The sequence below is a fragment of the Rhinopithecus bieti genome, unplaced genomic scaffold (genome assembly GCF_001698545.2).
Source record: "Rhinopithecus bieti isolate Rb0 unplaced genomic scaffold, ASM169854v2 scaffold_6792, whole genome shotgun sequence".
In the NCBI taxonomy this organism is placed as follows: Eukaryota; Metazoa; Chordata; class Mammalia; order Primates; family Cercopithecidae; genus Rhinopithecus; species Rhinopithecus bieti.
The window spans coordinates 1,443,245-1,465,691 of NW_016805361.1; the positions used below are offsets into that span (position 1 = coordinate 1,443,245).

At 36.9% G+C, this 22,447-nt stretch overlaps 1 protein-coding gene and 1 pseudogene across 3 annotated transcripts in view; both read left to right on the plus strand.

The window, feature by feature from the left end:
* MAN1A1 (mannosidase alpha class 1A member 1) overlaps positions 1-22,447 on the plus strand; it is a 168,354-nt gene that overhangs the window by 77,046 nt on the left and 68,861 nt on the right. The gene's annotated exons all lie outside the window — the stretch shown is intronic.
* LOC108529739 (60S ribosomal protein L13a pseudogene) lies at positions 2,341-3,141 on the plus strand (annotated as a pseudogene).

A 22,447-nucleotide genomic window follows, 5' to 3' on the forward strand; every position in this document is an offset into this window, starting at 1 on the left:
GATAGGAATTGATAGTTTGGTTAGGACTATACAGATATTAAAGCTATGTGTAAATTTGAAATACTTAATTTTTAAAAACTGTTTCATGGGATCTGTAGATGTGACAAAAAGCTAATAATGTATTCTTTCTCTTTACTTCCTTGTCAACCTAAGACTGTGCCTCTCCTTCCGGTAATAGGATACGAGCTGCTTGTCTGAGAACATGTAATTGGAGTAGACTTTTATGTAGTCATCTGAGGCCCTTACTAGTTCTCTTTCTTTCTGAGGGAAATCACCAAATTTTGAGCCTATAGGTAAATCATTGGTAAACGGGGTTGGCCGGGCAGGGTGGCTTCACACCCGTTAATCCCAGCACTTTTGGGAGGCCAAGGCCAGGCAGATCACCTTGAGGTCATAGAGTTCGAGACCAGCCTGGCAAACATGAATGATGAGGACCCATCTCTACTAAAAATACAAAAAATTAGCTGGGCGTGATGGTGCACGCCTCTAAACCCAGTACTCAAGAGGCTGAAGTCAGGAAGAATTGCTTGAACCGAGGCAGGAGGTGCAGTGAGCCGAGATCATGCCACTGCACTCCAGTCTGGGCAACAGAGTGAGACTCCGCCTCAAAAAAGAAAAAAATAAATAAATAAAGACAGGGGCTACTTGAAATAGTCATTGTATTGGAGGACATCCAGCTAATGAACTTAGAAGTATTCTCTTATAGGGTGGAAAGAACATGACCTTATAGAATCTAGAATCCTGGTTTCTCAGAGCTCATTTGGTTATTAGGTATACTAGAGCAAACCCTTATACATTGTTTTTTTTTTAAATTGATTTAAGTAATGGGAATATGAAATTAAAATGTTTTTAAGCATTCCTTCAAAATCCAGTTTTCTAGAACTATGATACACTAACATTCAAGTTCACAGAATATTAGAAATTAGGGGAGGGGTATAATGGGATAAACTTCCTTCCCATAAGTGAAAACTTCTTAACCCATTTTTTTTTTTTTATCTAAACCCAGTGACTCCTTCCAGTGAAATGTAGAGTTGTGTTTCTTCCCATACAATGCTTAGGTAGTCCAGATATGTATACATGGGAATGAAAAAGAAATAGAAAAGTTGGACATCTTTTTCCCCTCGAAAAATACTGTGTTCTATGGAAGAGAAAGTAGTTGGTGGATAGCAGAAGGAAGATGCTAAAAAGTAAGAAGTCGTTAAAGGAAAACAATAAACTGCAGTATTCACAGAAACAGTTGGGAATATGTACTAATTCTTACGGGATGACCACAGTTTTAACTCATTTCTTACCCCAAATTTGCAGATTGCGTTCTATTATATTATAAATAGATCTCTCATTTTAATGACCAGCTCAAGGTATATTCTGGCAGCCATGGTGAGAATGAGAAACAAAGATTTTTATACCCAGAAAAACTGACTTTCAGGTATAAATGACACAGGCAGGCTATTATCAGCTTGCAAGAACTTGGGAATATTGTTTCCAGGAGTCTTTCCTGATGAATTGATGAATCTACCTGGGAACAAGCTTCAGACAACCAAACACATACTGTATGATGTCCAAAATAGGCATATTCATAGAGGCAGAAAGTAGATGAGGGGTTGCCTAGGACAGGGGATTGGAGGGAAATGGGGAGTGACTGCTGATGGGCCCAGCACTTCTTTTTTGAGATGACGATAATGTTCTAAAATTGTGAACCAACTCAGTGTGAGTATACGAAAGCCACTAAAGTATATACTTTAAATGGGTGAATTGTATGATAAAGGTATTAAAAAGAAAAACACTACAGTTCTGAGTTTTATTTGAAAATATTAATATGAGCATATGATATATTGTATTTTAAATATATATAAATATGTATATATGTGTGTGTCCCCTGAAAAGGCCTAGAAACAGTAATGAAACCGGTAGCTACGAGCATCTCTAACACACAGCGCAGGCTTGAATTAATATTTTCCACTAACCAGGGCTTCTTGGAGAAAAGACTGAAATTGGAAATGTACAAGATTAGTCCGAAATATCAAACCAGGTAACAAAGAAGCTAACAAAGACTACTAGAGTAAGGTCAAAGGACTCGGGAGCAACTTGAAGAGGCCTTCCACTGGCCAAAAATGAGAATTTTGAGTTTCAGTAAAAATAAGAGCTATCTAACAGATTAAAATCCACTAAGTATGTTTAAATTGATAAGTTCAAGCCACGGGCAGTGAAGCATGCATATAATCACAGCTACTTGAGAGGCTGAGGCAGGAGGATAGCCTGAACCCAAGAGTTCAAAACCATTCTGGACAGCATAGCAAGACCCTATCTGTAATTAAAAATAAAAATCAAATGGATAAGTCATCATAATGAAAAGCAAAAATAATTGGTCACCTTCAAAGAATGACAGGAAAGCAGTTATCTTGAAAGCTGGTATTTTCCCAGGCAGCTGCCAAAGATGGAGGGGCAGGTCCTGATGCTCACTGGCCGAGGCCACCTTCTGGGCTGCCTGACCGCCGTCATGGATAGGCAAGTACTGCTGGACCAGAAGGTGGTGGTCGTGCACTGCAAAGGCATCAACATTTTTGGCACTCTCCACAGAAACAAGTTGGAGTACCTGGCCTTCCTTCACAAGCAAATGAACACCAACCTTTCTGAGGCCCCCCACCTGCGTCTTTTGGCAGACTGCTTGAGGCATGGTGCCCCGCAAGACCAAGTGAAACCAGGCCGTCCCTGACCACCCCAACGTGTCTAATGGGATCCCACTGCCCTATGACAAGAAAAAGTGGATGATGCTTCCTGCTGCTCCCAAGGCTGTGTGTCTGAAGCCTGTGAGAAAGTTTGCCTACCTGGGGTGCCTGGTTCACGAGGTTGGCTGGAAGTGACAGCCACCCAGGAGAAGAGGAAGGAGAAGGCCAATATCCACTATTGGAAGGAAAAACAGCTTATGACACTATGTAAACAAGCCGAAAAGAATGTGGAGAAGAAAACAATTACACAGAGGTCCTCAAGACCTATGGACTCCTGGTTTGAGCCCAGTAAAAACTGTTTATTCCCTATGATTGGCCTGGCCTGGCCTTCCACCGTTGCTGCTGTAGGGTGTAGAGGACCCAAGGGTGGCAATCCAGGTGCCACAGATAGCCTGGGACTTAGGAAGCTGTGGCGGGAAAGGGCATTAGTCAATTGCTCATCTATATTGTTACTTTAAATGACTCTAAGAATTGTTCAGGCGTAATTTGTCTATGGCCTACTCATTCATGAGAGAGTTGTTTTAGAAAAATGAGGGCCAGGCGCATTGGCTCACACCTATAATCCGAGCACTTTGAGAAGCCAAGAGATCGCTTGAGTCCAGGAATTCGAGACCATCCTGGGCAACATGATGAAACCCCATCTCTAACAAAAATGCAGAAATTAGCTAGGCATGGTGGCACATGCCTGTAGTCCCAGCTACTTGGGAGGCTGAGGTGGGAGGGTCACCTAAGCCCGGGAGGTCGAGGCTGCAGTGAGCCAGGATTGCACCACTACACTTCAACCTGGGTGACAGATGAGACCCTGTCTCAAAAAAAAAAAAAAAAAAGGTAAAACAATAGTAAGAAGAGCCAGTTACCTTGGTTTCAAGATTAGCAAAAGGGAGCTGGAACATGAATTCAGGGAACCCTACCTTCTGAATGGGCCATCTGTTTTTAACTTCCCACCTTATATACTCTGCAGCTGTGAGAATGTGGGGAAAAAAAAAACACTTGGGGACTGTATGAGCTTGCTGTTTTACAAAGAGTATGTATAGAAGCATACACTGGGAAGATGTGTGACCAGGGCGTTACAGAGTAGCCCTTGCTTCTTCCCTGTATTTTGTAGTCAGAATCAAATAAATTACTTTTAAATAAAAAGAAGTCTGGTAAATAAAGGAATCAGGCGTTTGTCTTGCCTCTCCTGTATGAACTATATCACCGGTAACTAAATAGTAGATAAGCAAAGTTTCTCTTAAAATTATACCTGCTTACAAATGAAAGTGAAATGATAAAACTAGAAAATCACCCATTTTTACAACCCCTGATGAATTAATGGATCTGGGCCATGGTCACCAACAGCTGCTCACTTCTCAAAAGGAGAGCAAACCACAGACATGCCTCCTGACAACATATCACCTATGGTCTTGCCAAAGGCATCAAGTCTCCACATCCAGCTTCCAATTTGTCATAAATACAGAAAAAAGAACGTGCCAAACTCCACCACACATATGCAGTCAGGAACCCATAGAATAAGTCTCCAACAGTTCAAATAACCCAAATTTGTCCACATAAATTATAAGGAAAAGAAAAGAAAAACTGAGACGCCTATGGTTTAAAATAAGAGGCTTCAAAGTCATCCTTTTTTAAAATGATCATGACTGTCTGTAGTGTCGAATGGTGTAGATTTGGTTGCTAAAACCATATAAGATAGTAAATGCCAGGATGTGGTTGCTTTGGGAGAGAGAGAAGGAAGTATGATTGGGACAAGGCCCACGTAGGGTTTCTAGGGTGGCTGGCAAAGTCCTGTTTCTTGATCTGGATGCTGCTTACTACAGCGTGTGTCTTATAATGTTACACTAGGCTATACAGCTGTATGTTTGTGTTGGAGAGTTCATATCTGTGTACGTCTTTTTAATTAAAAATATTTTGAAATAACTACATAATTTTAAAAGGTTATTTAGAAAATCAAGCTTAGTGGAATCTGCCTTGGATCTTGAGATGTATTTTGGATCTCTCTCTGTAAAATAATACTTAATGTACTGAGTTATCTTCATATATGTAAATTGCAGATTATATTTCAACATAAAACAAGCATCATTCAAATATGTATATGTAAATATTCTATAATATGTGTCTGAAAGTGCTGCTGTAAATATCTGTCCAGTTTTTTGTATGGTCATAAGTTTTCAGTTCCTTTGTTTAAATACTAAGGAGTGCTATTGCTGTATCATATGGTAAGAGTATGTTTAATTTTGTAACTGCCAAACTGTCTTCCAAACTATCTGTACTATTTTGCATTTCCACCTGCAATGAATGAGAGTTCCTGTTGTTTCATACCCTCACCAACATTTGGTGGTGTTCGTGTTCTGAATTTTGACCATTCTAATCAGTAGGTATTGTTGTTTGCATTTACCTGATGATTTGTGTTGTGGAACATCTTTCCATATATTTATTTACCATCTGTCTGTCTTCTTTAGTGAGGTGTCTATTGAGATCTTTGTCCCATTTTTAAAATTGGAATCTTTGCTTTCTCATTATTGAGTTTCAAGAATTCTTTGTATATTTTCATCAACAGTTCTTTATCAGGTATGTGTTTCGCAAATGTTTTATCCTAGGCCTTGGCTTGTCTTCTCATTCTCTTGACAGTGTCTTTTGCAGAGCAGTTTTTCATTTTAATGAAGTTCAGCTTGTCAGTTTTTTCTTTCATGGATCGTGCTTTTAGTGTCATATCTAAAAAGTCATCTCCAAACCCAGGGTCATCTAGATTTTATCCTATGTTATCTTCTAGGAGTTTTATAGTATTGCATTTAGGTCTATGATCCATTTTGAGTTAGCTTTTGTGAAAGGTATAAGGTCTGTGTCTACATTCATTTTGGTTGTTTGTATGTGTATATGGATATCTAGTTTTTCTAGCACCATTTGTTAAAAAGACTATCTTTTCTTCATTTAATTGTCTTTGATCTTTTGTCAAAGATCAACTGACAAAAGTGGATCAATTTCTAGGCTCTCTATTCTGTTCCTATTGATTTATTCTTTCACCAGTACCACAAATCAAGACAAGATTGTCTTGATTTCTGTATCTCTATAGAAAGTCTTGAAGTTGGGTAGTGTCAATCATTGTCAGAAACTGGCTATTTTGGACCTCTTGCTTCTCTATGTAAACTTCAGAATCAGTTTGTATCTACAAAATAACTTGCTAGAATTTTGACTGGTATTGCAGTAATCTGTTAACTAAGTTGAGAATAACTGACATCTTGATATTCAATCTTCTGTCTGTAAACATGGAGTATCTCCATTTGTTTGATTTTTTTCATCAAAATTTTGTAGTTTTCTTCATGTGGATCTTGTACATATTTTGTTAAATTTATAGCTAAGTATTTCATTTTTTAGGGGGGGCTGCTCACAATGTAATCCAAGTGGTATTGTGTTCTTAATTTCAAATTCCACTTGTCCATTGCTGATACATAGGAAAGCACTGATTTTCTATATTAGCCTTTTATACTCACTTGCAATACTCACTTGTTAGTTTCAGATTTCTTTTGTTGATTCAGATATTCTCCATAGAAAATACGTCATCTGCAGACAAAATTTTATTTTTCTTCTTTCCTAATCAGTATACCTTTTATTTCCTTTTTTATTTTTTCTTATTGTGTTAGCTAGGACATCTAATACAGAATTGAAAAGCAGTGGTAAGAGGGGACATCCCTGCCTTATTCTTGATGTTAGTGGGAAATCCTCTAGTTTCTCACCTTATTATGATTTTTCAAATGTAAAGGCTCAACCAGCACAAAACCAATATGTTTATTTTCCCCTTCCTTCTAGATTCTAATTAATCATTGGTAGAAGAAGTTTAGGCTGTGTGAAGAGTTTGGAAAGACCTTAGGAAATTTTTTTAAATGTTTATTTATTGAAAATGTTCGAGTTTCCTGAAGTATTTAGACATCAAGAAATATTTACATACATCTCTAGTTTATATTTCCATCCTACTGATTTCCCTGTTAAGAATTTTAATGAAGCCAGGCTCAGTGGTTCATGCCTATAATCTCAGCACTTTTGGAGGACAAGGCAGGAGGATCACTTGGGCCCAGGAGTTTGCAACCAACCTGGGTAACAAAACAAGACCCTGTCTCTAAAAAAAAAAAAATTTAAAATTAGCTGGGTGTATTGGTGCATGCCTGTAGTCCCAGCTACCTGAGAGGCTGAGGTAGGAGGATCCCTGGAGCCTAGGCTTTCAAAGCTACAGTGAGCTATGATTGTGTCACTGCACTTTAGCCTGGGTGACAGAGTGAGACCTTGTCATAAAAAAATTTTTTTTTAAAAGGCACTTAAAAGAAGTCCAAAATGCATCTCAGGAAAGTTGTACATAAATCTTCACGCTATGACTATAAGACAGGCCTCATTTTACAGATGTTTCTCAATTATGGTATTCCAAATCTACAGTATTGGCATAGCTTTCACTGTTGAAAGCTGTTTCATTTCTTAAAAATGTTTTTAACCTCCTATCACCAGTCCTGTGTTAAAACAGGGTATTTTACCTATGAACTACCACAAATAGATAAAATAGCTACTTTACATATAAATGGCCCTTTAAAACTAGATACTGTTGTATGCCAATTTGCAACATAGTCTATATGAAAAGAGAAAATACTAATAAATGCTGTGTTATAGACCAATAATTAGATTCTCAATGTGGTGTAAAGTACTCACAGGAGGTTCATTCTTGGCCTCATAAATTTGACCATATCTTTTCGTTCTAATGCTCTTAAATGACTTAGAGACATGACTTAACAGTAAAATAAGCTCCTAAACAACAACCGCAAGCACATAAAAACCAAAATTATGCAGTGATGGCATGCCATTTGTTCAGGAATTGGCTGTCCTATTTACTCTTAAATATAACAGCAAATAGAGAGTTGATTGTTAAACTGCACATTCAGGATCTCATGGTTTAATATCTCATGTGTTATTGGCCAGACTAAAGATTATTAACATTTTTTGCTTTGTTTGCTGCGGGAACAATGCAGTACTTATATTATACAAATATTTTGATTAAAGTATTGTTTCCAATCAATTTGTTTCCCATTCCTGTCAAATTACCTGAGTTAACCTAGTTCAGGGGTTTTCAAATGTAGTGTACATCAAAATCCCAAAGAGAGCTTGTTAAAATACAAATTTATAAGCCCTGCTCTCAGAGCTTCTGATTCAGTAGATCTGGGTTGGGCCTGATCATTGGAATTTCTTAGTTTCTCCATAATGCTGATGCTGCGTCTCTGGAGGACCACATTTTGGGAACCACTGACCTATTACCATGAAACCTTTCTCTCTACGATGAACAGAATTCTTTTTTAAAAAGTTAGCTCAAAACAAAAAATAGGCCTCATGATTTGGCTGTCACCACTCTTTAGGAAACCATGTTCTAGTTTACTGGGTCAAGAACTGAAGGAAACATTTCTTCTATAGGAGATCATAGTAAAGCTTCTTCTTGAAATCTTACAAACGTTGTATTTATCAAACGGAGTGTTAAACTATTCGAGGTTTCATTTATATCTGGGAAAACTCTAGTTAAATAAAGCAGATAGAAGAGCCCTCTTAAAATCCCTGAGGAATATATGACACCAATTTCTATCATTAATATTTAATGAAGTTTTTCTGGTATTGTTTTGTTTGTTGTCGTTTTCTCCTGTGTTATATTTTGCTTAATCTCCCTGGCTGCACATTTAATTGAGTTACCTTTATTTTTAACTTTAGGTTCAGAGATACATGTGCAGGTTTGGTATATAGGTCCATGGCATGTCACGAAAGTTAGGTATACAGATGATTTTGTCACCCAGGTAATAAGGATAGTACCCAATAGGTAACTTTTCAGTCCTCCTCCTTCTCCCACCCTCCACTCTCAAGAAGGCCCCAGTGTCTGTGGTTCCTTTCTTTGTGTCCATATGTACTCAGTGTTTAGCTCCCACTTATGAGTGAGAACATGCAGTGTTTGGTTTTCTATTCCTGTGTTAGTTTGCTTAGGATAATGGCCTCCACCTTTATTCATGTTGATACAAGGACGTTGTATTAATCAGGGTGCTCTTAGCGGGGACAGAACTATATATCTGTATCTATAGATCTACATATATCCTATAAGTATTAAATTAATACTTAATAAACTATAAGTATTAATATTTAATAAACTGTAAGTATTAAGTTAATACTTAATAAACTCCTCTTTTATATATAAAACTAACACAATCACAAGGTCCCACAATAAGCTGTCTGCAAGATGGGGAGCAAGGAGAACCAGTCCAAGTCCCCAAACTGAAGAACTTAAAGTCGGGTGTTTGAGGGCAGGAAACATCCAGCATGGGAAAAAGATGTAGGCTGGGAGGCTAGGCCCATCTCTCCTTTTCACATTTTTCTGCCTACTTTATATTCACTGGAAGCTGATTAGATTGTGCCCATCGAGTAAGGGTGAATCTGCCTTCCCCAGCCCACTGACTCAAATGTTAATCTCTCTTGGCAACACCCTCACAGACACACCCAGCATTTATACTTTGTATCCCTCAATCCAATCAAGTTGACACTCAGTATTAACCTTCACAGACTTGGTCTCATTTCCTGCAGCTGTGTAGTATTCTGTGGTGTATGTGTACCACCTTTACTTTATCTAGTCTACTGCTGATGAGCATTTAGGTTGATTCTGTATCTTTGCTATTATGAACAGTGCACAATAGATACATACATGTGTCCTTATGGTAGAACAATTTATATTCCTTTGGGTATATACCCAATACTGGGATTGCTGGGTTGAATGGCAATTCTGTTTTAAATTCATGAGAAATCACCAAACTACTTTCCACAATGGCTGAACTAAATTTACATTCCCACCAGCAATGAGTAAGTACTCCTTTTTCTCCACAACTTCACCAGCTTCTGTTATTTTTTTTTTTTTTTTTTTACTTTTAATAATAGCCATATAATGAAATTTTTTAAAAAGGCTTTTGAAATCTTATTTCCTTAAAGCCCAAGATGCGTGTTGGCCTTTACCAGAATCGTTTGTTTTATTACCCCCTAAAATAAGATAGTTTCTTTTTCCCATGGTTATCAGCCATTTGCCCTCAATGGTACTGATTTGGACTGACTAAAATTAGGGCCAGAGTAACAGTACCTCACTTTTATTCTATTTTGTAGTAGATGAAATGTTCAGCATTGACATTAAGTTTTTAACCACTGTGTTGCTGTTTGTTTAATGCTGAAACAGCTTGACTCCATTTCTTTTGCACCTCGATTCTGTGGGTTTTATAGACAGCCAGTGTTTGGTGCCTGGCCCCAGGACGGGACTCTGCACTGCCACTCATCTGCCATCACTTCTGTTACTCCCTTTTACCCTTGCCTTGCCATCCACCATCACTTCTGTTATTTCCCTTTTAACCCTTGCCTACCTGTGTTTTTTCCACTTAGAGCTTTGGGTCTTTTTTAAACGCACATGCTGCTATGGCACTCTTTCTTGTAGAAGTAGTCCTTTTGAACAAATCTAATAGATCAGTTACTTCACTACTTAGGATGATTCCTGTCTGAACAATAACCTTCAGGATGTTGGCCAGTCTCAGAAGAAAACATATACATATAATGTACATAAATCATATTGGGTAAAGTCAGTTTTATCTAAAACTGAATTTAAGATCTTCAGAAACACTTAAATGAACTTTCTTTGCAGTTTTGTGCTATTCTCTTTCTAAATTTGCCAGTTGTATGTGGTAAGATTGATGGTGAGGATTTATCTGATTACCTTGTGTAGTATTCACAGTATTCATCTTCATTTTCTTTTTGAGGAGGAATTGAAGTTATTACTTGAGCCTTTCCTGTGTATCACATTTTTCCAGTGTTGCACTTCAAAAACAAGTGTTATTGTGAGTGATTGACCACAGCTGTCATGTTTACGTTCATATTCCAAGTGCTTGTGCAGCTTGATATGTAAGTACATAGGCATTAAATAAATATTTGTTGAATAAATGGATTGACATTTTAAAAGGTCAATTACACAAGCAGTTCCTTTTTGAAAGTTTGTAATTTAGAAAGTTTCGATTATGTTGAAGTATGTGTGTGTGTGCAATAGCTTTAAAAAGCAGTAAAAAAAAAAAAACCATTCTGATAGTGCATGAGTTGCTACAATGGACAACATAAATTATGTTTCTTGTTATTATTTCTGTTTGTATTCTAAAGAGGAAACGCCTGCCAGATTATTTCAGTGTGATATTTTCAAAACTCTTCTAATAAAAAAGATACTGAGTTATGTGACATTTTGATACTCTGATGAGGATCGTTATTAAGGCAGGGCGTTGTTTCATTGAGTTGTTTATAGTACTGTAAGAATTTAACACTGATCTATTAAAAACAGATGCAATGTTGTCATGAAATGGGATATATGAAAATATGTTAACGCCTCTTAAATGAAAAAAAAATTAAGATGCTTTCAAGTAAATTAACAAAATTCAGGGGTTAGCAAAGTATAGCCAAGCGCATTCGTTCACATTTTGTCTATGGCTGCTTTGACCCTACAACTCTAGTGAGTGAGTGAGTGAATGAATTGAATGAATGACTGCTGACCAGAAATTGCACTTTCAAACATTTAACCTGAGGAAATAGTTATGTATACAAATAAGTATATACAGGGATGGTCATTCCACAGCTGTTTGTAATATCAAAACAAGGGAAACCTAAATGTTGACTTATAGAAGACTGGCTAAGTAAGTTCTGGTGTATCCTTATTATACCAGAACTAGTGTACGATATAGCTATTTTTAAAAAGATGTTACAGAAATGTATCCAGTGTTAGGAAACAAGGGTCAGCAAACTACAGCCCTTTGGCCAAATTGGCTCAATACCTGTTTTTATACTACCAGAGCTATGAGTGGGTTGTTAAATTTTTAAGGATTGTTAAAAGTAAACATGAGACAGAGTATGTGACTAGTAAAGCTTAAAATATTTACTATCTAACCCTCTATAGAAAATGTTTGCTGACCTCTGATATAGAATGTTGTATACAATGGAGATTAAATTGGTGGGGATGGGTTTAAAACATTACAAAATGGTATATATGGACCAATACTTTTTTTAAAAAAAATGCAATCAATATCATTTAGACACTTAAGATGTTAATAGTTATTTCTGGGTAGACAGAATTAATAAGATTCTATATTTTATGTCTAATTTTGTGATTTTTTCAATAATGAGAATGTATTCATTGTTTAAGAAAATAAAAATTTAATATTGGCATGGGGAAAAAAGAGAACTTCTCTGAGTTTCAAGGTGCACAAATATGTTTTTCCATTTTGTAGATGAGGAAACTGAGACTAAGAGTTTAATTAACTTGCCTGGAGGGACACAAACATAAGACAAAAATTGCATTGCTGTCAAATGTTCTGTCCAACAGTGTCACCATTTGATAATTTAAAATGCTCATCTGTCAGCTGAAATAAAACTATAGACCCTGTACCCAAAGGCAATTTAAAGGTATCAGTGTATAATATATGATAAAGGAGGATTATGCAGAAATAGCAAACTGCCTGCCTAATGGTATTAAGTGTGTACTAGATAGGTTTACATTTGCTTAAATAGAATGAAAAATTAGTAGCTTACATTTTACATTTTTTAAAAGAAACAAAACCTGTGCACACAGATATTCAGTTGACTTTGTAAATTTGCAAACTGTTACTACTACATAATATGGTAATTCATTGCTCTTTCATACCTATAGAGTTTAATTGTTCAAATTCAGGCATGTGACACAGAAAGGGACCATGTCCTGAAGCTTGTGCCCTTCACTGTAAGAGGAAAGACATTTGACTTGTCAGATCCTTGTGCAGATAACTGTTTACAAAATAAGCAACTCAGAAGGAGAATGAATACAACAGTGAGAAGTCTCATTGTAATGAACTGATGGCTAATAAAGAAGCAGTAGGACTATAGAAAGCAGACATGATAGCTCAGCAGCTTTTGGACCATTTAGTGTGTGGACAAAAGGCCTAATATCCTTCTATTATTCCTGAGGAAACTACTATCTTATAGCCAAGAATGATAACTATTATTGCTCTTTAAAAAGCACTTGTTCCTTTAATTATAACCATCTTGTGATTTGGAAGGATTATTCTCTATTCACATATTTAGAAACTGAGGCACAGAAAGGCGGTTGAGTGTTCAAGGTCATGCAGACCTGGTGATGCTGAGTAAAGGCAGGATCACTCTACTTTTCACTGACTCATAAAAAACAGATAAACGTGTCTTTAAAACTTATATAAATTATTAAACGATAAATGTTTTGATGCTCTTCAGAGATGAGGTTCAGTTAACAGGAAAAAATTCACTAGTGTAGAATGCTTTGTAACTAAAACATGTCAGGGAGTTATGACATACAGTCATGCCTAGGTATCTGTGGGGTAGGTTTCAGGACCCCTGAGGATACCAAAATCCACAGATGTTCAAGTTCCTTATATAAAATGTTACAGTATTTGCATATAACCTGAATACATCCTCCCATATTCTTTAAATCATCTCTAGATTACTTATAATACATAATATAATGTCAGTGCTATGTATATAGTTGTACTGTGTAGTTTAGTAATAATGACAAGTCTATAGGTGTTCAGTACGGATGCAGCCATACATTGTTTTTCAAGCATTTTTGATCTGCAACTGGTTGATACCACAGATGTGGAACCCACAGATACAAAGGTCCAACTGTACTTCAAAGTTGAGGCTATCATTTTTTCTTTTGTCTTTTTCTTGAACAAATATTACCAAGCCTGGATTGTGTATATTTTAATGATTTCTGATGTCTGCTTGCAAAAGCAGTAGTAAATAGAGTAGCCCCAATTTTAACCCTGTGATGTCGCATATTAACATCTATGAAGTGGATTCCACAAATTCAGTTAGAAATCATAGCCAGATAGAGTATGTGCTTTCATAATTCCCTTCCCTTTAGTAGGCATTATATTTTTTTTAAATAAAGATGTTTTCCTTTTGATGTGAAGTGTATTTTCAGAAATTACTTGTCATGTAAACATTATTCACTATATACTGCCTATTTTTCTAAATGTCATGTTGGCAATTTGCCCATTAACCTAAAATTGAGATAGAATGAGTAGCTTTAGGCACTGTATAATGACTTGGATTGTTGTGGTGTTCTTGCTGTAATTTATTATTATTTATCATTCTTGGGCAGGAATTTTAGTAATTAGAATGCCTACAATAACACATGTGGTACACTTAAGAATAGTTTGAGGCACTAGAGCTGTATAGCCATTGGGTTTCCTCTCCCTTTTTAACTTCCATATTGAATGCATATTAGAAGGACATGTAACCTTTATCATACTATTTCCTTGCTCCCAGCCCACTGCTTATTTATGTGTACAATAGCATATACTTTCTTCTTGAGGAAAAATTTTTTAAAGGACTCTAATTTTTTCTTAAGATTTATTTTCCTTCTATCAGGTATCAGGTAGCCAATACAGTGTTTTTTTGCTGTTGTCATTCATATATGTTTGCCTCTTACAACTCAGGAAAGTCCCATAACCAGTGAGAACTACTGCCTTTCTTCCTTCCCTATTTCTCACAACCCTGATGACCCAGAAATCCCTCCACTTATCATAAACAGGAGGCACTAACAGTGTTAGGACTTCCTTAAGACATTTAATGTGCTCTTTTAACCATCTTTTTAACTTCTCTTCCTGGCATTTAAGGCCATGAGCTTGTCTTATTTTATCTGTCTCAATTTTCTAGACCCTAGTAATCTACCTCTCCACCTGCTCTCCATCATGAAAAGCCCTTCGTCTTCCCTTTTGATCTCTTGTCTTCCTCCACATTAACCCAGAGCATGTACACAAACATGTACGTACCTACTCCGAAGTAAGTACACACCTGTATCTATATAAGTGCCACCATTTCAACCTTACCTCTCCCCCTAGACCTAACTCACTTTTTAAAAAAATTCCCACAGTTACAGCATGTATCACTTAATGTATTCTCTACCTATGGTTTATATTGTTTTATATTGTATATCTTATGCTTATATGGCTTTAAATGACTGACTTACCTTCCTGGTTATGAGCTTCTTGAGATCAGGGATTTAATTTTTTCTCATGTATCTTTCTTACAGTCCTTACTACATTGGTGAAGGTGTAGTAAGTGCTTATTAAGTCTTAAAATAAGCCTGTCCTGTGTAGCAGAAATGTTCCTCAGAAAGTGTCTTATCTAGTGTTCCCATTTTACAAAGAGAAAATTAGAGCAGTGAAGTGACCCATTTCTTTGGGGCATAACTGGTGAGTAGCAAGCTCTGCACTAGAACCTAAGGCTCCTGACTCTTAGTTCAGTGTGCCTGTTCCCAGGCAGCCTTGACCACGCTGATGCTGAGGGAAACACTGCCACGAGAACATGGCATTTACTGCTGCTCACATGGATAGCGGCGATATCCCTGCCCTGAACAACAGCCTGAAGTTCTCCCCAGCATTCCCCCATTTTTTCATCTTGCCTTCTTAACTTTATAAAACCCTCCCTATTCAGAAACTAGGGAATGAGAGTCTTCTCTCAGGGGAAAAAAAAAATCAATAACGGGATGCAATTTTATTCATTCATGTATCAAAATTTACTCATTTTGACTAGGAGATAGCATAAAAGCCACTTCTCTTCACTACCTCTTTTTTTTCATGAGAATAAATGTCTTTAAAAAGCTAGATAAATCTAAAGTGCCTATTCACTAGAACATTCTACATTTAGATTTTTAAACTAGGCTTACAATTAGAAGTGTTTTCCTTTTTTTACATTTTATGCTTTTATATGTTAGTAAACTCAAGACTAAAGGACAGCTACATTGATTCTTCTTGGTTATAATCGATGGTTATTGGCAGGATAGCATGTGTAGCCTTTTTATTTTGAAAGAAACAAGTTGGGAAGATCTCTGTGCTTTAATATTTCAGGAAAATAAGCAACACTCTTTTCATCTAATTGCCTGAAGGCTAAAAATTGAATTGTATTGAATCACAGGGGAGAAAAACAAAGTAATTAACAAAAGCAGTCATTAACTAAATATATTGTTTTAAAAAAATGAAGTTTGTAATGAAATTTCACGAATACAACACGTAATTTTTTTAAATTTAAAACTTCAGTTTTATGTTTTGATCAATTACGGAAACAGAATGAGAAGAAAGAAAGAGACAGTGGTATGCGCACAGTGGAGAGTCCCTCTGAATCAAAAGGATCACCCGTCTCTGAGATGACAGGAAGCTGGTATTCACTTGGATGTAGCTGGCAGTAAACCATCCCACATCAGAGCATTTAACTAGGAGAATAGGCCCTCTCGGAACTTCAGTTTCCTCATCTGTATATCAGATTATAGAACTAGATAACCTTTGATGTCCCTTCCAGCTCTAAGTTTCTGCTGGATTAATTATTTTTACATATCTTCATTCTGATATTTAAATCTTTCACAGATCTACTCTAAAAAGCCAGAATAGCTTAATAAGTACTTACTGGTTTAATGATTGATTTTGGCCCATATTATGTGCAAGTTGATCAAGTCAACTAACAGTGTATGGGTTATTTTAGTTATTTGCAGCCAAAGATATTTAGTGTGTCTATGGCATCTTGTGCTGAAAGCTTTATGTAGTGAAAATGAGTAATAGGTAAACTCTACTTATCCTAATGGTGAATTGGTGTTTGATCTTTTAATGGTGAAGTTTTCAACATGAGCATTTGAAGAAAGGCTTTGATATTGATTTTGCATTTCAAACTGAAGCATGTCTGAACTGAAAATATTTCCTTCCAAATCCATCTGTTCTTATTCATTTCTTTTTCCCTTATTCTTTGCTCTGGCATGTATATATTCCTATATAGTTCTTTAGGGAACTGCAAACTAGAAAGGCAAAGAAAACCATATGTCTTGTTTACAGCCTTGTCTAATGCTATCTGTCAGGGTAAAGTAAAAGATAAATGTGTCTATTTAATAGATTTTAAATTTTGAAGTTTTAAAACATTGATCAAAACAGCAATAAGACTGTGATGATCTTACTTAAGTGTAATGAAAAGATACAGTTTTCATGTAGTTATTTTGAAATTCTTAACTTTAGGCTATAAAAGTTTTTATTTAAAGTTATTTGTTAGTTACATGCTCAAAAGAACTGTTTCATCATATTTTACCACCCTTCTTTCAGCAAGTTACATTGTTTTGACTTTTGCTATGAATGTAATCAGAATCCCTAGAATGCAAAATATTTTTAAAAATTCTTGTTGGATCATAAGATTGCTAGTTGTACAAAAACCATATTTTCTTTTAGTGGACATTAAAAAATACCTTCTATTAGCAGGGATTACATTTTATGAACTGTAATTTTTCACCTGGCTCTCTTTATAAAATCCTCCCCACCAAATAGAGGTACCGACAAACCCCGGAAACCAAGATTGGTGAAGATCGGTTGGCAAATTAACATTTCCTATCTTCAAAAAATGATATTTGTCTTGCTTTTTTCCCAGTCCCATTTTAGTACTAGTTTTGTGGCTTCTGAGTACTTATTTTTCTAGTGATAAGTCAAAAAGAGAAATGATCAGCCCTACTCTCCCTCTTTTTTTCCGGGGATATTGAGAACCAGAAGAGTTAACTGACCAACCCAGGCCTCACATGGAAACAGTAGTACAGCCAGTCCAAGGACCTGGGTCTGGGGCTTTCTCCATCGTGCATATCCCCGTTTGAAGTAGCACTAAAGTACCATTTAGTGTACTTTTTGTAATAATTTGCTTTTTAGCGCATCATCTAAGATGTGCTACTTAACACTTGATTCCCCTTTAGAATGATTTGTGGTATGCCTCCTTCATTCTCTCAACAATTTGAATGTTACAAGCTAGTTTTATTACAAGCTCACCAGTTTAGGCAGAAAGATGTTCTCTTTTAGAATCTGTGTTCTTCCTCCAGCAACTTCATCAGAGCTCAGGAGGAGATAACAAATCAAACATTGAGAATTGAAGTTGATTTAGTCTCATGTATGATTTGATGAAAGCATCAATGAGCTAAGTAATATTTTTATCTAAAAGTATTTTGTCATTGTGCCCTAATTGTGCCCAAGGTTGAGACTCTAGAATACTGGAGATAATTGTTTTCAGACAGTAGCAACTAGAGGAATGGGATGGAGCACTTTGCAAACAATATATCAATGGTTTCTTATTACAATGCCCCAGGTATGTTATTAGGTTGATGCAAAAGTACTTGTGGTTTTGGACCATGAATTTTAAATCATTGTAACTAGGCTCAAACACATCTTTATTAATCAAAATAGGAACCATTACAATCAACACTTTTTTGCCAACAAGAAATGTTTGTTTATTCCTGTAATGTAAAAATCCATGCTTTGGGATTTGACAACCTCTTGGAAAGCATTTTCTGCATCCTTCTGGTTGTGGAAATGTTTTCCCTGTGAAAAGTTGTCGAGATGCTTGAATAAGTGGTAATGGGTTGGCGAGAGGTCAGGTGAATGTGGTAGATGAGACAAAACTTCATACCCCGATTTGTTCAACTTTTGAAGTGGTTTTGCAATGTGCCGTCAGGCGTTGTCATGGAGAATTGTGCCCTTTCTGTTGACTAATGCCAGCTGCAGACATTGCAGTTTTCTGTGCATCTTATCGATTTGCTGAGCATACTTCTCAGATATAATGTTTCACCAGGGTTCAGAAAGCTGTAGTGGATCTCACCGGCAGCAGACCACCAAACAGTGACCATTACTGTATTTTTGGTGCAAATTTGGCTTTGGGAAGTGCTTTGGAGGTTCTTCTCAGTCCATCCACTGAGCTGGTCATCGCTTGTTGTCATATAAAAGCCACTTTTTGTCGCACGTCACAATCCGAGAAATGGTTCATATTATTGTGTAGAATAAGAGAGGAAGACATTTCAAAATGACGATTTTTTTGATGTTCACTCAGCTCACGAGGCACCCACTTAGCCAGTTTTTTCACCTTTTCAACTTGCTTCAAGTGTAAAATGACCATAGAATGATCAACGTCAAGTTCTGTGGCAACTTCTAATGTAGTTGTAAGAGGATCAGTGTTGATGATTGGTCTCAATTGGTCGTTATCAACTTGCCAAGGCTGGCCACTATGCTCCTCATGTTTAAGGCTCTTATCTCCTTTGCAAAACTTACTCTTTTTATTTTTTTTAAGACAAGAGTCTCACTTTGTCACCAGACTGGAGAGCTGTGACATGATCTCAGCTCACTGCAACCTCCACGTCCCAGGTTCAAGGGATTCTCCTGCCTCAGTCTCCTGAGTAGCTGGGACTACAGCCATGCACCACCACGCCCAGCTAATTTTTGTATTTTTGGTAGAGATGGGGTTTCACCATGTTGGCCAGAATAGTCTTGATCTCTTGACTTCATAATCCACCCACCTCTGCCCCCCAAAGTGCTAGGATTACAGGCGTGAGCCCCTGCGCCTTGCCTCAAAACTTCTTGAATCACAACTGCACTGTATGTTTGTTAGCAGTTCCTGGGCCAAATGTGTTGTTGATGTTGTAAGGTTGTCTCAGCTACTTTACCACCCATTTTGAACTCAAATAAGAAAGTCACTCGAATTTGCTTTCTGTCTAACATCATTTCCTTAGTCTAAAATCAACATAAAATAAACAGCAAGTAATAATTCATTAGGAAAAAAATTAAGAAAGTGAGAAATACCCATTAAAATTATATGTAACAGAACCACATTTAAGAATGTATTCCAATATCAAACAGCAAATTCCAACAATGCAAAAACCACAGTTACCTTTGTACTCACCTAATAATTAATCTTAGATTGATTCATTTATTTATTAAGTGAACATTTATTGAGTGCCACCTGCTTCCATGCCCTCATTGAGATCGTATCTAGTGGAGTTATCAAACAGTAAACAAGCAAATAAAATAATTAAGACATGATAAATAGTGGAAAAGAAACAAGGTGATAAATAAGGATGGCCAACTTTGTGTGGGGTAGTTAGGAAAAGACCTCTCAAGGGGACATTTATGCAGATTCCTGAAGGTAAGAATGAGCGAAGCGTGGAGAGAGCTCAGGAAAGAGCATTGCAGGCAGAGGAAACTGCATGTGTAAAAACCCCGATATGGGAAGGGGCCACTGTTCCTGTCTGTTAACTGAGAATATTAATTCTTCCTGCCTACTACTCATAGGAGCCCTGTGGTGATATCTGTAAATTTAAATACAAAATGACTTAATCTGGGTTAGATCTGTATAATAGGCAGTGAAGGAGAAATTGGGGTCTTTTTCTCTACTTCTAGGAAGAAAAAATTATTGGGGGATATGAGAGAAAACACACAAGAAAATGTTCAGAGATCTCTCTCTTGCCTTGTGTATCTTGATTTAGGGATCTGTATTAAAGACCATATTGTATGGTACTAGTTATCAGTGTGGGAATTCACAGAAGGCAAAGATCTTGGCCTGGAGTCTTGGCCTGGACTTGACTTTACCCTTAAAGAATAAGTAAATTTGGACCAGCCAAAAGGAGGCAGAAGAGAGTGATTTAAAATGAGAGAATGTGTAAATAAAGTTGCTAAGATGGACTAAATATGAATGAGTACTTAAGACAATGAAGACTCAAAAGCTGGAGCTGGAGCGAGAGCCAGACGGAAGGAAAATAATTGAAGGGTCTGATTCATAAAGTGGTTGAACAATCTAACAGATGTGACCTGATGTTAGACAACAGGGGTAGTCATGATTATTTCTCGAACAAGAAAATGGTATGGTCAAAAGAGAAAGTTGGTAATATAAATACAGATTAATGGAAGTGAGGAAAAATTATTAATGAAAATAAGGGAACAAGCAGGCTAGATAGGAGGACCTTCTTTTTTTTAATCATACATTTCATTGTACCTGGCAATGAGAACATGGCCTATGCTCCTATCAGAGAATGAACTGCATACAAGACATTTCAGATGAGTTAACAATGATACTTGGTGACTGAAGCGGGCAATAAATCAAAAATCAAAATACCTGCTCACTTGAGTCCAAGGGACTGACCAGAAAGTAATGTCAGTGATAGAGCTGGGGAAGTTTGCCCAGGATATTAAAAGATTAATTCCATGTTGGACATGTTAAGTTTCAGAAGATAACAAGACGCCCAAATTGTAATGGGTGTACACAGGTAGAAGTACTGAACTAGAGCTAAAATAGAAAGTTGAATTTCAGAATGCAAATAGGTGATGAGAACTGAGGTCTTAGCTCTTGAGAATGCATGCACATGATTAAGAATGTGTGTATGTTGGGGAGGAGGCAAGGAGGCAGGTGGGGAGTAACTAACACACATACACATGCAGAGAGAGAGAGAGAACGAGAGAGGAATCTGAATAAGTAGAAGGTACCAAAGCAACGGTTGGATAAAAGCCAGCTTCTTGAGGAAATACCATTATCATTATCACATCACCATAAAAACTACAACTCCCTGTTAGTGATTACTATGTGTCTTAAAGTCTTTAAATATAATAACTTATTATTTCTTTCCACAGCCTTTAAAAAGTAAATGCTGTTGTTATCTGCATTGTACAGATGAGGAAGCTTAGGACAGAGAAATTAGGCAAGTTGTACAAGATTGCCCAGTTTGGAGAAGTGGAGCTGAGATTCAAGCACAGGCATTGTGCTTCAAAGCCTGAGCTCTCAACTCCTGTGCCATATGGTTATACCCAACTTTGTGATTTAATTACATGGTTTGACTTTGATCTTATGTAAGTTTCTTGAAAAGGAGTTCATTAACAGTTTTTAAAAGTTGGGCAGAAACTAGAAAGTCAACAGATGGCTGGGCAGTGATTGGATAAATCCTTATAGCAGAAGACAACATGAAATTTCTCTAGGGTAAGGCAGAGAAAGAGAAAGAGGAATATACCCTTTGCTCTACTTTTTTTCCTCCTCTCCATACACTACAAGTTATTGATACAAGAAATTATTCTCTTTGACAAGAGTTACAATAATTTGTGGGGAAAATGACACCTCTATCTTTTAGCATTTTCTATATACTACAAATGTGTTTCTCTATTTGTATACAAGGAATATCAGTTTATCTAAATTGACTGTCAACGAAAGTCATTTCTTTCTTGACTTCCACTACTAAATGAGAGTTAGATTCCAAAAGATCTATGGTATACATAAGGAAAATTTAAAATTAAAAAATAATTTTTTTTAAGATCCCAAAAGATAGGGTTTGGGAAGTAGCCTCAACATTGGTATTACTGGATTACCTTCAGTCTGGGAGCCCAGGTGCCTGGATGTCTTAGTGGAGAGGCTCAGAACTTAGGGCGGGAGTTAGACACTGAAGCCCTTCCCTCTGGGGAGAAGCCACACATGACTTCTTCGTTGATTGCTTTAGTGAATGCTTCCCCAGTGGCTGACAGAGAACTTTGCTTCTATTTTCCATCCTCTTCAGGGCTCCTCCAGCCTCTCTCACTTGGAGGAAATGGTACACTTCCAGTCCGCCATGCTGAGTCATACAGCTTAAAGGACGGGACTAGGCACCTGCTTGGTGCCACAACTGTAGCAGGCCTTTCTTCAGTAAATAAGTGCTTTTCTTTGGACCTAAAACTGAGGATGGATCATCTAATTAATCTTCCTAAAACACAGTTCTGCACAGTAGAATTGGCAGATCAAAACTTTCATTATTTTCCATTCTAACCAGAGTAAAAGTTTTAGCCTCACATTTGTGGCCCTCCATGTTTTGGCCTGAGCTGTGGATACCTGACCTCATTTAC